Source organism: Homalodisca vitripennis, unplaced genomic scaffold (assembly GCF_021130785.1).
Source record: "Homalodisca vitripennis isolate AUS2020 unplaced genomic scaffold, UT_GWSS_2.1 ScUCBcl_5748;HRSCAF=12630, whole genome shotgun sequence".
Taxonomy (NCBI): Eukaryota; Metazoa; Arthropoda; class Insecta; order Hemiptera; family Cicadellidae; genus Homalodisca; species Homalodisca vitripennis.
This window is the reverse complement of record NW_025781882.1, coordinates 2,274-20,691: the sequence shown is the minus strand read 5'-3', so window position 1 is coordinate 20,691 and position 18,418 is coordinate 2,274. Positions and strand designations below refer to the sequence as shown.

Genomic DNA, 18,418 nt, shown 5'->3' with positions numbered 1-18,418 from the left:
ACCATTGACAAAACTACAAAACTGGATATCCTAAAATTAAAAAAAATATTACCCTGACCTAAAAAGCGTTAGCAAATAGCAAGTTTAATACATGAAAATTAATTTTATAACTATTAAATAATTAAATAGTAAAAGTTTGAAGTGCAAAATAATGTTAAAACAACATTTAATTAGTTAAATTATTCTTTCATTTACATTCATACATTTTTGGTTTAGGGGTAGGTTTTAGCCCGTTGTTGATGTTTTAAAAATAATATAAATAATTAGGTTTACTTACTCTTACTCCTATATTCATCTTTATCTGAGTTGAAATTTAGTTGCACTATCATATACTTCATATCACTCCACTGTCGGTAATTGTAATTTTTATTTTGGTTGTGTGTAAAATAAACATTTCACTGAACAGAATTTAAAACCATTGGTTAATTTATTATAGAGATACGTATAGTGATCATCATTATTAATTTTCATTCCTCTAGTCAAAATTTAATGTAGCATAGTAATGATATGCAAAAAAGACAATTAATAAAATACAATGAATGAACCATTGCATGTTTGAATTTAAACTGGTAAATTACAAAATAAATGGTCAAACTTGGTTTGTTGAACAAATGTGAATGGGATAGGAAATCTTAATGAATTTAACTACTGACTGTAGTTGCATAACTGAAACTAATATTTCCGGCTCCAACTCCTCTCCCCCTCATCCTCCTTTCCCCTCCTCCTCCTTTCCCCTCCTATTGTGAAAAGGTTTATAAATAACTAAAAATGGTCACACATATCTCCCTTATCAAGAACTGTCAGAATATTCTCTTCTTTAGTATTTTTGTTATCACTTCCACAATCGTTATTCATTGTCACAGTTTATTATTCTCATAAGTAAATGTTAGTTTAGTCATAGTAATGTGGTGTAATGATTGTAATGAATTGTGTAAATGATGGGTTGAATGAGTGGGTATGGTCTATTTAGTATTGTTACTTATTAAGGTTGACTACTTCCTAGAAAGAATCATTAAGAAATACATAATTGTTATATAGCATTTTATTTGCGAGGCTATAAAATGCTAGGTTTAATTTTATTACTACTGTATTTAGTTGAGTCTTGATGGATCAAAAACAGAGGGTACCACATTTATGTAGATGAGATAAGGTAACTGAGAATTCCTTGTATTGTCAATACTCTCCTGAGGGAAGCTGGTGTGATGTAATTGGCAGGAAAGCCAATATATGTCCAAGACCACTAAGAAACTGATTTCATTTTCGTGAGGATGAGAAAATAGAGTTTTTGGAGTTGGTAACTGCCCAAAAATATTTTCAAACTAGCAAGGAGGGGACTATTGGGAAATATTTTGTTTAGTACACTAAAGTAGAATTAGTCATAAACTTCTATGACTATTTTGTTAAATTGCATAAACCATAACGTATGGGAGAAAGTTTTTGGTTGTTATGTTATAGCATTTGTTAGATTTAGAATTAAATATGGATTGGTTATAAGTAACTACCAATGAGCCTGTTGACAATTGGGAAGGGGAACGGCCATTTCTTTATAGAAAAAATGCTTTAGCAACAAAATTATATTTTAATATTGATAATTTCAACATGCTCTAATGAACAGTTCTAAAGATTACTTACATAACAGTGAATTATCAGAGTACTATATTCATATTTATCTTTACAGCAATTTACAACATTTATTGTAGTTGTAAACTTAAATTTACCATTAATATACTTATCGCTTTTATCAATCTCTTTAGAGACTGAATAAATCAATAAAAGAATAACACTGGCCTCTCTGGTTCCAGTCCAAGCATTTCCTCTGACGTACCCAACTGGCTGCTTACTGGGAAGTGTGAATGTTGTGGACTGCCTGCCACAAGAGGAGTACCAGCGCAAATTCCCGCTTGGGGAAAGTCAGAGTCCCTTCGTCTTCATCTGCAACAGCCCTCAGGAGCTGCCCATCCATCCGCTTCCCTATTTCTGGCAAGCATAAGATTTGTAAGTTGTGTAACCAAAGGCTCGGCTGGGGTACTATCTCATTCTAGACAGTATTATTTTGATTTTACATAGCAGTTTCTTTGTAGGTTTGATGTCGATCTGGTATTAAAATAAGTCCATTCAAACTCTCTTGATAATGTAACTCTTTTACATTTCAGAATTAATCCCGGCTCTCAAATAAGAAGTTATTGTTGAAGATGAAATTTGAAAATACATATAAAGCTAAAGAAAATAAAAACTGATTAGGATATGGTGATTTAAAATCCAGATATAAGCTAAATTAAGTATAAAGAAATGTTTATATGCTCTTATTTGAATTCAGTGGCGTAACTAAGGGGGGGGGGGAGGACGAGAGGGACTTAACTGTACAATAAGTTAACCTCCTGTCTTTCAGGTCACATATTAAAATTTAATTTTCAATATTATGTAGTGAATTTTTATACCTGTAATGGATCAAAAATTAAGAAATATATTAATAATTGTTATTGTAGCAAAATTAAAAAAATAATAATCAATGAAATAGAGTAAGTTAAATAAGTTTGATGTTTTGAAATAAGCACATTGTGCTCACGCTCAGACTAAACTATTGCCTCATTCCCTCTCCCCACTAGCTCAGGACTCTATTAATGAATCAGATGCGAGATTATCTTATATGGGACTTGTTTTTATATCTTTACTCATTTCTGTAGTGATAACTCACCCATCTAACTGCACAGTGGATTTTATGTTTATAAATCTTTTGTCTTTATACTTTTACTTATTTCAAACCATCATATTTATTTAACTTATTCTGTTTCATTGATTATTATTTTTTATTTTGCTATAAAAACCAATATAAATATATTTGTTAATTTTTGATCCATTACAGGTATTTCACTACATCATATAGGAATATATTTTTAATATGTGACCTGAATGACAGGAGGTTAGCTTATTGTAAATTCCCTGTCCCCCCCCCTTCTCTTAGTTTACACCACTGAATTTAAGTAAAGAGCATATAAACATTTCTTTATACTCAATTTAGCTTATATATGGATTTTAAATCACTATATCCAAAATCAGTTTTTAATTATTAAGTTTGATCTGTTTTAAAATAATTTAATCCATTTTAGAATCTGAATGTAATTTATTTCACACTTTTTAAAGTCACGAAATTTGTGATTTGATACACAGATTACAACAGTATAAAGCTGTAAATGTTGAAATTATGTCAAAATAGCTGTTTAAAATTAATTAATTTGTTATTCCTAGATATAGTGTTATTGTGTAAGTTTTAAAAAAAACAGTTACCCTAGCTTTGCAAGTCTTTTTTTTCTCAAAATGACTTATAGTAAGTGAGTTTATCAAAATTGTACGTAAAATAATGTCAGCGATCATAGGAAGTGCAAAATTTAAGACAAATCAATTATTAATGAGTTAAGAAAGAGGTAATAAACGTAAACCCTTTAAACTAGTATGAAGTGGGTTCTGTACTATTTTATGTTGGCTGAAAGAAATTAAAATGCCAGTAATGCAAGAGGTGCTAATATACATTACTGGAACCTTTGGTTATTCGTTAACTTTTTATGTGTTGAATATGACAGTACTTATTTATTTTATTTTTATTTACATTTAAATGGTGATTTTTCTTAACTATTTACCCCTTAAAGCCCCATATAGTTGGTGCCTAACTTTGAATTAGCACTTATTAATTAGAAAAAAACTACGCTTTTTTCTTTTCTGTTATAGGTAACAAAGTAAAAAGAATATGTGTATAATTATTTGTTATTCTTTTATTTACCCACAGTACACATTATTTACTGTTTAGTGTTATAGCCTATTTATATAGTTTACTTATTGCTTAAAAATAATGTTACTGCTGGATTAGTGATGTGCACAAATTATGAGTAAGTAGTGGGAAAACAGAAAATAAATATACTACATATTTTTACTAGATAATTATGAAAAACCTGTATAATTACATAGCACATATGAAAAGGTATTGCTTTTTTTCTAAGTCTTAGTCCATCATTTGTGTTATTTGTTAAGTTTTTAAAGTAGTATTAGGACTAATATGTAAAATAAATGAAATGATGTAACATATATTCAACTATTCGCACTATTCCCACAGATTATAGAGCACAACTCAACAGCTACTCGGTGTGGCTGTAGTGTACACATACAGTGGAGTCCCGCTAATCCGAACACGTGTAATCCGAACTTCGGTTAATCCGAACAGGTCCAGGAGGAATTATTTATAACGATAATGAACAGTTATAGGAACTAATTACTTAAAAAATGAAAATGGGTGCATCATTTCGTACATAAACAAAGGAAACTTTAATTAAATAGACATACAGTATTTTATTAAGACAAATTGTGTACGGTACAGTACTTAAATAATGAAGTTAAATACAGTACCAAATTGAAACTTATAGGTTAATAGTATGAGTTAAATTACTGTATTAAGAAGTGAAATCAAACAAAAATTGGACGTACAGTACTGATATTATTATTGAGTACAATATTAATTGTTAAAAGACATAAATTCAGTTATTGTCTTCTGTCGCATTGAAGAGAGTCTATTGGATGACGCGTAGTTTCGCCATCGTGTCATAAACATGATATCGGCAGGTGTAGCAGTAGCCTGTTGCTCTAAGTATCGTAGTGCAAGGTTAAGCGCTGCTGCACCGTCTGCATGTGGCACCAACTCTCCTTTATCACCCAGGTTCTCGTCGTCCCGTAGCGCGTGGACCCGTACAATATCCAGTACGCTCACATTGCTTAACAATAGAACTCTCACACTAAATACGGTAAATGTGCTTAGTATTCGCAAACACGTTTATTTGTCAATAAATACAATGCAACAGTCAGAAAAACATGTTTTAATAAACAATGTTGATAATTCTATAACAAAATAGACCCATTCTCAAGTTTAAAACCGTATTTTTCTGTAATTCTGGCTAATCCGAACAATCACATAATCCGAATAGGGCTCGGTCCCAATTAGGTCGGATTAACGGGACTCTACTGTATTCATATATACATGCTTCCAGCATTTAGCGATAGTACCAACCTGTTGCCTGTCAGACAAATAAAAAATAATTTTTCCTCCATTTAAGTTTGTTTGATCCCCAGATTAGTCACTTCATTCACCGCTTCCATCATAGGTCTTCGTCCCCTTTGGCCAGATTTGGTGAAAATTGGTTCATGACTTTGGCATCAACCAATTAAATCACTACATCAAGTTTTGTGAATTACTCTTTCCGAACAAAGCTGCTAAAACAATGTTGTTTCTAGCCTTGGGAGCCTGTCCTTTTGGCTCAAAACACGTTTTGTTTCCTATTCTGGTGAGCCATATGTCATGAGGACATTAACGCTAAAATTGGACTGTGTCGTCCAATAATAAGGGATCCATACCAGTCACTCATTTACTGCTTCTATCCAACAGCTTTGCCTCCTCTGATCATATTAGATTGAAATCTGACCATCATATTCTTGGGATGAACCTGTAAAATCGCTGTGCTAAATTTCGTTAAGATCACTCGAATTAAATATAGATTTTATTGTAGGACTATGTTCCGTTGGGTCCAATTGAATTGAATAGCAAATTTAAGATTTGTATTTACAAGAGGAAATGTTGTACCAAATTTGGAGAAAATAAAACTAAAAATTTAGCCACTTGAGTGTTTACAGACAGACAAACTTAGAAAGTTTCTGCTTCTAGTAGAGTGTTAAACTTCACTACATTCAGCCAATTAAAAGTCAGCTTTTATTCTATTAACGAATTCATTATAATGTGTCCCAACTTGCAAGGGCGAGTAAGAATTGTTACTTTCATAGTTTTTAAATATTACTATTTCATTTTTGTGTGTGTTATTGTTGAATTTTGGTGGATGTCTTGTAAGAATTTATGATGAAGGGTTAAAAGTCTTTCCCCTTAGATTTTACTAACTATTTTTGAAAGGTTAACGTATTTTGTTTGGTTAAAGTAAACTGTATACGTTAAAGTGTTATTTTGATTTGTTTTAGACAAACTGGACCCAGGAATCCATCAGGCAGCACAAAAGGCAATGAAACGATTAGCTATGATAAAGTCTGAAAAGAACAGTCAGTCATTCCTAAGAAACAGTTAAAGTCCTTTATGGAAATTGTATCTTGTTTTGTGATCAATAAAGTTTATATTTGTTTTCATGACATTTATGATTTTATTTTTATAACCGGGATCAGTTGGTTTGGTATGTCACAAAAAATACTTTAACAATAAATACAAATGATACAGATGATGTTTGTATATTATGAAATGCATTTTAAAGTTCAGTAAAATCAGTAAATATCAGAGGATATTTGCGGACATTTGCTATCATTCAGGGGTACAAAAAATCTACTACTTTATTAAATTTACCACTTTACTGATTTTTTTGTAACACTGAACAGTGGCAAATGTCTGGGAAAAACTTCTTTTCTTCACAACCCTTCCATCGTAAAAAACAAATTTCAAACAAAAAAGTGTTCTGTTAAGCTCTAATACTATAATTACCTAAATTGGATAATTTTGTCTACTTAGGCTACCAATTAGGCTATTGGCAAAGAAAGTGAAAGTGAACAAGTCATACAGTGGAAGGACCCTTTGTCACAGTTATGCCATTGAGTCACTTCAAAATGTGTTTATTAGTGCCTAAAACATGGACTGTTTGAAAGGTTATGTTAAAATTGTTGAACATATTCAATTGGATAAGTAGTTCTAAAATAATTCTAATTATTTAATTAAATGTTAATAAAATAAAATTATTAGTACAAATAATTAGTTTTGAATTTTTTATTTATGCAATTTTTATTAGATCAAAAAAGGGTATAGTTATAAATATATCACATATATTTCATAAATTGATAAGTAAAATCAATGATTAAACTCTTTTTATCTCCACTTAACTTCAATAAAAATATAATACAATTTTATACATATAAGAATAGAACTACAAGAAAAACTTTGTTTCAAATAAAAAGAAAGTAAAGTAACTATTGATACTTAATAATAAAATATGTGTTAGAATAAAAAATCCAGTATTAAAATATCATTGCAAAAGAATGTTTACAATTTAATAAAATTTATTTAACTGTTCTTTCATTTTAGTCAACAAATAATCTTTGCAGTTTCTGTATGTTTTAATTTACAAGCCAAATTAATGTATTTTTATAGTTTAAATCTTTACTTTACTTAATAATTATAGTTTAATTATTCTCAGGTTAAAGTGATAACAGTAACATAAATATCTTAATCTAAAATAATACTGAATGTTTACGGTTGATAACAACATGTAATTAAATTGCAAGAATAATAAAACTAATTTTTAAGTTTTATATTGATATTGGAAAAGATTCAAATCATGGCCTCAAATTAATCACATTTATTAATCTTCTTAATATACTGTTGACTGGATGGAAATGCAGGATTTTCATATAAAGTGCATTTGTGTCAAAGAGAAAACACAAGACTGGACAAACTATAAGGTGGCAACTTTCAAACAGCTGATTGCCAAACAGGTCATGTGATCAAGTGGACATTGATTATCTAGTGTCCAGCTGGCATAGTGGCAGTGACTGTGTGACCTACAAAACCATGTTATCATCATGTAGCCATGTATTACTCTAATAGTGATGATACTAGTGGACCACAGGTGAGTGTTTTACAGAATAAATATTTTTAATGTTAAAAATGTTTGATTGTTTTTAAATGTTGTAAATACACAATTACAATATGCATGGTATGGTTTATACTATTATACTGACTTTGAACCGAACACTTTTAAAATTAATGTAATTGTCCATTTTCAAGTGCATTAAAATTCAAAACTTTGTTTTGTATATTACCAATAATTTTTTTGTTACATTTAGAATATTAATATGTCTCATACACAAATCAAGTTTTGAAGAAACTTGTAATTAAAGATCTTATTAAAAAACTGTTATCTGTGTGTGTGTATTTTTTTTAACTACTACACATTCAAAAGTAATGTTGCAAGTATGTTATTTTTAAAGTTATTATTTAGTCAAACAACAAGTAGTATAAAACAGTTTTGAAAAGTATTTCTCTTTCACATAATATTGTTATAATACTGTTTCATCATAAAAACAAATACTATTGTTGCAATATAACATATTACAAGGGTAATGCAATACACATAACAATGCTTCATTGAAGTTTTTATCAACATAAAAATGAATTATTTGTATATTTTGATTTAGCAAATATACCACTTCTGAAGGTATGGTCTTCCCTCTAAAACGAAATAAAAAAAAATACTTTAAAAATTCACTTATAAATTCCAACACTAAAAATAATAACAGTTTTACTTATTCAAATAAAGATATTAAAAAATACAGACTCTTATGAAAAAAGTTATACATGGCAATGCATAATCAAATAACTTTTAAGTATTTCTTATATTTTTTATAAACTATCCTTGCAAACGTGAACAATTTGGTCTGCCAATAGAGGTAATTTATTTGCTAGTTATTGGGTTAACTAATCTACATGGAATGTGGAGAATATGAAATACTCCCACAATAGTGGTGGATCCAGGTCCCCTTCCTTGGAAGTTCTGGAACGTTGTAATGCCTTAAATCAAGTCATTTGTTATTTCAAGAATGAATTGACCTATAAATCTGAAAGTTTTGTGTCAAGCTACATTTCTACATAGAAAAAGATCGAATTTGATTATAATGGCATTTTGCTGAGCGTTGGCAAGACATCACTTAGGCAAATCTCAAGAACAAATTGAGTTATGGAATTGAAATTTTTGCATTTATCTATAATAATGACTCGGCAGCGCCTTCTTAAAACTGTCCATATGTCTGTCTGTATGTCCATCTGTGTTATAACTGGTAGTACGTACTAGAGATTTGAAACTTCGAGGTCAAAATTAAAGGTAAAAATAAAATTTTTGGATAACAGTGGTCTTATGGATAACCATGATGGTACTGAGGAAAGTACAGAAGAAACAAATTTGTAAACGAACTGAGTAAACACAATTGAAATTTTACATGTTACATAGTAACATACGTAAGTAATGAAGTTAACATTGTTGAGTGGTTGGCAAGACTTTGTTTACGTTCTGATAGGTCCTTCAATACTCAGTCGTATCAGTTTATTTTTGTGTAGATAAGATATGGTTCAATGATTGTGCATGTCCATCCATGGATGATTTGGTTGAGAGTAAGGAAAGCCTATAACTCAGGGTGATATCTCGAGAATTGAGCTATAAACTTCTGTACATTGCGCTATTACTAGGGGTTCTGGTAAAATTCTTCTTCTGTCAATCTGCTTGTATGTCTGGACAGTGTTTTGCTGGATATCTCGAGAACGAATTGAGCTTTGGACTTGAATCTTGCATGTGACTTCATTTGTACATAGGCAATGTCATGTTTGATAATAGGCTATATTCCTCTCCGGGAATTGACTAACTATCCGCAGGATATTTCAATTATTTCATCCATAAACCTTAGAACTTAATGTCTACTTGGCAAGATTGAGTTCGATGTATTGTATGTCCCCCCCCCCCCCCTTGGGATTTCATGAGCTGAACATCATTGAACTCACTCAGTAGGCTGGCAAAATTTCCCTTATGTGTACATCAAGGCTTTAAAAATTTCTTTTCATTCTGATTTTCTGTAATCCACAGGACATCTTGAGAATGAAACAAGTTATAGACTTGAAATTTTGCATGCAATCTCAGTGAAGTTGTTACAAGACACAGGTGTTGCGTACTCCTACCGTGTTTTATTGAGAATAAGCCTAAGAACTGAGATTACATTAACCTTGTCAGGATCCCTTCAATAAGCTCAGTGAGGTAACTTTGATATGGAGACCAAAACTAATCCATGGAGGAAAATTGTAAAAGAGGTTGGACATTGTAGTGTACAGGAAGCAAGAAAAAGATGTGATGCTCGAAAGATAACACCCAGATGCCTGTTTACTTTTGCATGTGTAAATATGAGGCTCCCAGCTGAGGTTCATGAATAGTATTACACCTAGGTCCTTGACTTCAGTTCAGTTCAGGCAGCCGAAACGGTAAACAGCTGGCGCCACGTCGCTCCACATACCGTTTTTCAATAAGCAATTAAAGTACTCTTATCTTTAAAACAACTATACTATTTAGCATTTAAAAAGTGTGTGTAGTATCATTAGAAGGTAAATTATGCCATCGATCTGCGGTGTCTGTAACGATCAGTGTAATAGAGACGGAAGTGAGGTTATGTGTGCTGGAGTTTGCGAAGCATTATTTCATAACAAGTGCATTAAAGGAGATTTAGAGGGGAAGAAGCTTAGATCCAACAGAGACTGGAAGTGTAAAGGGTGCAGAGGTTCTACTAACCAAACTAACGTGAGTACAACCATAGATAATGATTTAATAAAGAGGCTTACTGAAGAAATCTCCAATGTTAGGTTAGAAATGAATGAGCTTCGCACATCAGTGCAGTTCATGTCGGACAAAATCGACTCCTCAAATAAATTAATGCATGATATTAAACAAGAAATGAGTACACTCAGGAAAGAAAATGAAGAACTTAGGCTTAAAAATCATAACCTAACCTCTGATGTACGTAACCTAAAGGAGAGAGTACGGTCGCTGGAACAGTACACGCGAAAAAAATAACCTAGAAATAAGTGGGGTGCCAGAAACTCCTAATGAAGACACAATATGCCTTCTAAAGGACATTGCTAAAACTATTGGAGTTGAAGTAGATGTAACCCACTTAAATGCTGCACACCGTATTCCTTCCTTCAATAAGCGCCGACCACCACCCATAATTGTACAGTTCCAACAAAGAATAATAAAAGATATGTGGTTAAAGAAATTCAAGGAAACACGAAACCTAAGATTCAAGATTCAAGATTCAAGATTCAAAAATTCTTTATTCGTACATAGTACAGCGTGTACATGAATAGTGTCAATAAGTTTTTTACAATATACTAATTAATCTATATGTCATTTAAAATTAAAATTATACAATGTAATAAGAAATAAACAATCCAGAAGCTTATATACATGAAATACTAAAATTACATACCAGGCATTCCCAATCTACCTTCCCTCCCAAAACTCATCAAGGGAGTACAGAGCCAGATTTATCAAATATATTTTTAACTCTTTTTTCATTTTAATAAAATTTTGTTCATTTATTATTTTTGTTGGTAGTTTTGTTAAAAATTTATGGCCCATAAAATCAGTTCTTTTTTTGAAAAATTCTAGTTTGTGCTGAGGGACATTTCTTTTAAATCTAGTATTATAATGATGTAAAAGTTTTGTAGGTTTTGCATTTCTCTCATTTTGTTTTATATATATCACTGTCTCATATATGTATAGACTGTAAACAGTTAAAATTTTGTGTTCTGAAAACAAATTTTTGACAGATTCTGTTTTTTTTTAGTCTAAAACATTGCTCTAAGAGCTCTCTTTTGTTGGCGTAAAATTTTTTCTAAATTTTTCTTTGTCGTTGCACCATATATACTAATTCCATAGGCTAAGTGTGAATGTACTAGTGAGAAATATATAGTCCGCAATGTCTGTATACTACAAATCTGCGACATCTGTCGGAGTGCATAGATACCAGAAGACATTTTATAAATTACGTGCTCAGTGTGTTTGTTCCATGACAGATTCTCGTCAATTATGAGTCCTAAAAATGTTGTGTGCTCAACTTGGGATATATCATTATTATTTAAATTAATATCAAATTTGGGTGTTATTCTTGATTGTTGAGTGGAAAACGAAATGAAATTTGATTTAGTTGAATTTAAGAGTAATTGTTTGTTATCTAAATATTGTTTAACTAAATTTAGACTAATGTGAGAAGATATTTCTATATCTTCTTCTGAATTACCTGATATGGTGATGTTGGTATCATCTGCAAACAAACAAATGCCACAGTCCTGCGGAACCACCTTAGGTAGTCCATTAATGTAACAGAGGAAAAGTAATGGGCCCAAAATGGATCCTTGAGGGACTCCGTATTTAATGGTTTCTATTTCAGACTTATATTTTCTTATAATGTGACACCTGCTCGGTTTTAATTTAGATGATGTGTGTTCTATTTCCACGTATTGTTTCCTCTCTGTTAAATATGATTCAAACCATAATAATTCTCTATTTTGAATACCTAGATTGTTAAGAGAGATTAGAAGTTCTTGGTGTGAGACGCTATCAAATGCCCGTGTGAGATCCAAGAAAATTCCAATTACCTTTTCACCCCTATCCACCGAGTTGATTATTGACTGAATAAAGTCAATGCCAGCGGTAGTAGTGGACTTTTCCCGATCTAAAGCCATGTTGTTGCTTATCTAATAATTTATTGTTTTCTAAATAATTCACTAATTGAATATAAACTACTTTTTCAAATATTTTAGAAAACACAGGAAGAAGAGACACTGGCCTGTAACATGAGGGGTCATTTGGGTTACCTTTTTTGAAAATTGGGATTAATCTGGCAATCTTTAGTTGATTCGGAAAATAGCTTGAAATTAGAGATGAATTTATTAAGTGGACTAATGGCTGTAAAATGAATGGAAGAGATTGTTTTATTAGTTGTATAGTAACCTCATCATTTCCAGATGATGGTTTATTTTCAAAAGACATGACAATTTTTTTTAAATGAGTTTCTGAAATCTGATTAAATCTAAATCTATTATTTGTCGTATGAGCATGTGGAAAATTTAGTTGTTTTTCATTTCTAGAAGGTAAATTGGGGTAATATACTGTTTTATCAACTACGTTTACAAAAAACTTATTAATATATTTCCAACCTGTATTGGATCACTTACAACTTCCTTGTTTATATCTCTAAAAACTGTAATATTTTTTTTACAAACTGGTTTTTTATTTATTTCTGTTTTAATTAATTGCCATGTTGATTTTGAAATGTTGCAAGAATTATTAATCTTTTGATCAAAGTATTGCTTTTTTTCAATATGTATAGCATTTTTCAATTCCTTTTTCATTTCTTTAACTTTTGATTTTAATTTTATATCCTTAAGTATCCTACAGTTTTTTTCTAAGTCTATCAATTTACACTGCTTGTATTTAATTTCATCAGTTATCCATTTACTTTTGTGATTTTCTTTTTTGGTGACTATCAATTTAGGAAAATGTACTTCAAAATTATAACTAAAAATAGAATAAAACACATCATATTTCATACGCACTGGTGCTTGGTAGACATCCGACCATGCCGTATTTGCTAGGCTGCTTAAGAATGACTTAATATTACTCTGTGTAAATTTTCTAATATATTTATTCATTACACTGTTCTGCCTTTCACCAAGATCTAAAATTTCAATTATCTGTGCATCATGGTCGGAAATGTGTGTTATGATGCCAGAGACTCTAGTTTTATTAGAAGGTAGATTTGTAATAATATTGTCAATTGCTGTTTGTGATTCTAAAGTGACCCTGGTTGGAAAATCTATTTTGTAATGTAAGTTAAACGATTTTAAAATACTATTGAATTTGTTGTAAACAGTATCCTTATTCAAAACATTAATGTTGAAATCTCCTACTAATACAATATTTTTGAATTTACTACACAAGATATTGCACAAAACCTCCAACTTAGACAAAAAAGGATCAATGTAGCAATATTTAGGACTTCTGTAGAGACAGGCCAACACAAAAGAGTATGTGCCAACATGCACCTCCGTAAGACAACATTCAAACTCTTTCTCAGTCAGCAGTGATTGTATAGAGGGAATTAAAAATGTATTGCATTTAATATAATTTCTAGCTAAAATCAGGGTACCTCCTCCAATAGAGGTAGCTCTAGAAAAATGTGAAATTTTTGTTATAATTTGTAATATTTAAAACTTCAAGTTCTGAATATGTCATTTTGTGTTCTGTTAGGGCAATTATATCTGGTTGAATTTCATCTGCTATTACTTTTAATAGATTGATTCGTGATGGCAAATGGTGTACATTTTGGTGAAAAATAGAGAATTGCTTCTCCCACGTCCCAGAGGTACACTTGGACAACCTAAGTGCCAAGCAAGTAAACCCCGCATATCCAGACCAACGAGTATACATCAGTGACCACCTTTCTCCGGAAAACAAGCAATTTCTAACAAAGCTAAAGGCAAAATGCAGTGAAGTGGGCTACAAGTTCGCATGGACCAGAGATGGTAAATTCTTTGTGAGAAAGGATGAAGGGGACAAATGTCAAAAAATTGATACTGTTGAGGACATTGAGAAGTTGAAATAAACTACTAGGCCTGTCAATTTACAATTTTCATGTAAGTTTATTTTATGTTATGAAAAAATATTTTCTGTTTTAAATAACTAGATCCCTAGAATAACATTTTCTAAATAATATAAATGACATCAGAGAATTTGCAAGTAAGCCTTGATTCCTTTTTCTCTTCTACTGTTAGTGATGGTTATATCAATCTGATCCATGTCAATATAAGAAGTCTTAGAAGAAATTTCAATAGTTTTTCTAGCAGAGATTCATTGTGTCAAAAATAATGTTCATTTCATTGTATTGAGTGAGGTGTGGATTGGGTCCGATGAGCTAAATTTGTTACAACATTCCAGGCTATAAAATCCTAGCAACTTGTAATGAAGACTACAGGGCAGGAGGGGTTGTATGCTATGTGAAGGATGATGTACAAGCGGATAAAGTAAACTTAAGCATGGTAACTGCTGATGTACTTATCATTGATATTAAGAGTGTGAGTTTGTACTTTAGATTGGTATGCGTTTATAGGTTACAAAGTTTTCCAGAAAATGATTTTATTAATGAATTATCAAATATCCTACCAAAGCTTAGTAAAAATGTAATCTTGACAGGTGATTTAAATATTAATTTACTAAATGATTGTGTAAATACCCAGAATTACCTTAGTTTGATGGATGGTTGCGGTTTTCAGTCTATGGTCAATACTCCCACAAGAATTACACACAGTTCACAATCTTGTATCGATCACATTTTTATTAAACACAGAAAATTAAATTCATTTAAAAGTGCTGTGTTCGATATTGATCTGACAGATCACTGTGCCATAGGTTTTAAATGGGCAATAAACTGTAAGGCAAGTAAAATTAAGGAAGACCGATTAAACACACAGGTTAGTCTAGATTATAACATGGTTAGAGAAAAGCTCGAAAAAACCAATTGGGAACTTTGCTACAAATTCACTGATGTGAATTATTGTTATGACATTTTCAACCAAATTTTGACTGACATAGTAAATAGTAGTAGCAAATCTAATAATACAAATTCCAAGGTGATAAAGGCAAAGTCAATTAGTCCGTGGATGACAGCTAGGTTATTAAGCAAATTGGAAAAAAAGAAAAAACTATACAGAACTTACCGAAAGAGGCCTTATGACAATGTATTTAAAAACTATTACATTCGGATTCTGTAATAACCTAAAACTTGAAATTGACACCGAGAAAACACAATATTATTCCCGGAAACTGAGCGACTGTAACGGTGATTCGCAACAACAATGGAAAATAATAAACAATTTAACGGGTAGGAATTTAAAAAAAGGTGTGAATCAGATAAACTCTAGATAACGGAGTTGTGGTATCGGACGCACACGTTGTAGCAGATGAGATAAACAAATATTTTATCTCTGTTCAATCAGCTGACTATCACGGTCAAGAACAAACAACAACAAACTGTGCAAGCTGCTTGCCGGCCACGCCGCTACCTGCGCTAGTCTCGCCAGCCCATTACGTTAATTCCTTTTTTTATGTTTCCAACTACAGAAACAGAAGTCGAAAATATTATCAATCAGCTAAAGAATAAAAGATCAACTGGATTCGACGCCTTTAGTACCAAACTTATAAAAGAAATTAAAAATATTTATTACACCAGTATTAACTTATCTTATAAATTGCAGCATGACTACCGGAATTTTTCCAAATAAACTGAAACAGAGTATTGTTGTGCCTCTGTTAAAAAAAGGAAACTCCACACAATTAAGCAACCTTAGACCAATCAGCCTACTTTCAATTTTCTCTAAAATATTCGAAAAAATAGTCAATATACGTTTAGTTAATTTCCTTAATAGAAACAATTTTATTAATATTAACCAATACGGGTTCAGGAAAGGGAAATCTACCGAAGACGCGCTAATAAACTTCACTAATAAGATATATTTAAATTTAAACGAAAGCAATAAAGATTACAGGACTATTCATTGATTTTCGTAAAGCGTTTCGACTTAGTTAACCACAGAATTTTATTAAGTAAACTAGAATCAATAGGAATCAGAGGAATGGCTTTAAATTGGTTTACGACCTATTTAACAGGCAGAAACCAGCAGGTAAAAATTGAGAGCTGTCTTAGTCCCCCTCTAACCATAAATTCAGGCGTCCCTCAAGGTTCAATTTTATCAGCAACTTTGTTTCTTATTTTTATTAACGACCTACTTGAACAGACTTTTCGTGGTAAAATTAGTGCATTTGCAGATGACATTGCGATTCTTTATGCGGAAAAAGAAATCAAAATTCTGCATCAAAGGATTACAACGGACATATCCTTAATGCAACGATGGTGCTGTAACAATAAAATGCAAATCAATGTAAACAAAACAAAATATATAAATTTCGGCTTTATAGACTTTCTTTTTGAAATTCCGCTTACATATCACCTACAGGATTGTACGCAAACTAGTCTGTGTACCTGCCAAGCTATAGAACAGGTTAGTCATTTTAAGTATTTGGGAATCACTATTGATGAAAAATTGAATTGGGGAAAACATATTCAGGAGCTAAACAGCAAAATACGATCTACAGTAAGAACATTCTACTTTTTAAAACAATTCTGTGATAAATTCTTATTGCGAAACCTCTACTATTCTTTAGTCCATTCAAGACTTCAGTACGGAATAATCTGTTGGGGAGGTGCGTACAGAAGTCTAATAGATAATCTTAGAGTATCACAAAATCATATAGTGCGTATAATGCTAGGAAAAAAACTCAGAGATAGCTCGTTCCCCCTATTCCAACAAATTAGAACTCTACCCATTCAACATTTATATGTGTACAAAGTGCTGAAACTGTTTTATAGAAGAAGTGGCAATGAAGGTACAACTTTCCTTGTATATGGAACAAGAAACGTAAATAAAAGAATTTTTAGAGTACCAAAAGTAAAAAAGGAAATATTTAGACTATGCTTTCAGTACGTAGGTCCAAAATTCTTTAATAAATTACCTATTAATATTAGATCAATAGATAAATTAAACCTTTTCAGCAATAGTGTATTTGACTGGTTAATTGAGATAGATGATGTTAGATTTTTTAATAGAGTCATTAGCTAAGGTTAAAAGTTACTGTTTATTTTATATAAAAATTAATTTGGTTTCATGTACCAAATTGTATATAGATGGTTATTGCATATAATGTATAATGTACTGTGTGTTATTGAATGCATGTACATGCATTTTGTAATAGTGAATGTGCCTAAATAACGCATTGATTTTTTCTTTGACAGAAGTTATTTATATGTTTATAATGTTGATTTGTTTTTAATGTACTCTGTTTGCTGCTATGTTTTTAATTTGTTTTGTTTTCTTTTAATTCGAATTGTATGAAGAGGATACTAATTGTTATGTTGTTTTTACTGTTAATATTAGATAATTTTTATTCTGACATTATATGGATAAGTAATTACTAGTTATTTTTATATTGGTTATATTTTTTGTATTCTTATTTTTAGTTCATTTGTAGTTTCAGGCACCTCGGAGAGTGGCCAGCATGTAATTTAATGCAAACTGAACTCTAAAAGTAATATTAAGTTTATTTTATTTTGTTAATCCTAATCACGCTACTGGACATGTGATTAGGCTATTCCTAAGATTCTATTTTTGTACTGTTTTTTGTAATTTTTTTGAAGGAATAAATCATTATTTCCTCATATAATCATTATTCTCACTTCATTCCTGAGGGTCAATCCATAAAGCTTATATTAAAACATAAGGAACGACGATTTTGTGGAAATAAATACATACACATTTCTCAAAATTCAGCTTCAAGCCATTGGCTCAGCACCACTCTACCAGATTCAGATTTTTTTAAGAGAGACATAATCCTGCAGAGAGGACACCAAGGAATACAATTTCATGTCATTGGGAAAGAGGAGGTGTTGAGAATGTAGGATTTAGGAGATGTCATTAATTTACAAAGCAAAGGTAGTATTAATAACGATTAATATTATATTAGTTTTTATCCATCTTATAGTTGATAGTTGTGTCTATCATATTTTTCATAGTTGTTATTCTTGTTATATATTTTTTTCTTATTATTCCATAATTTATTTTTTACAGTGGATTTTATAACATAATTTTCTTATTACTTATATATTTTTGTATACTTATTGATTTATTTGTTTTGTTTGTTTTTTTTTACCATATACTGTCGTGGTATAGAAATTGTAAAATATT

The 18,418-nt window shown here is 31.0% G+C and overlaps 1 long non-coding RNA gene across 1 annotated transcript; it reads left to right on the top strand.

The window, feature by feature from the left end:
- The first annotated feature begins 1,959 nt into the window (after positions 1-1,959).
- On the top strand, positions 1,960-6,173 carry LOC124373509. The gene is made up of 2 exons (XR_006923445.1): positions 1,960-1,995; positions 6,007-6,173. It is a non-coding gene; the product is annotated as an uncharacterized LOC124373509 (long non-coding RNA).
- The last annotated feature ends 12,245 nt before the right edge of the window (positions 6,174-18,418 follow it).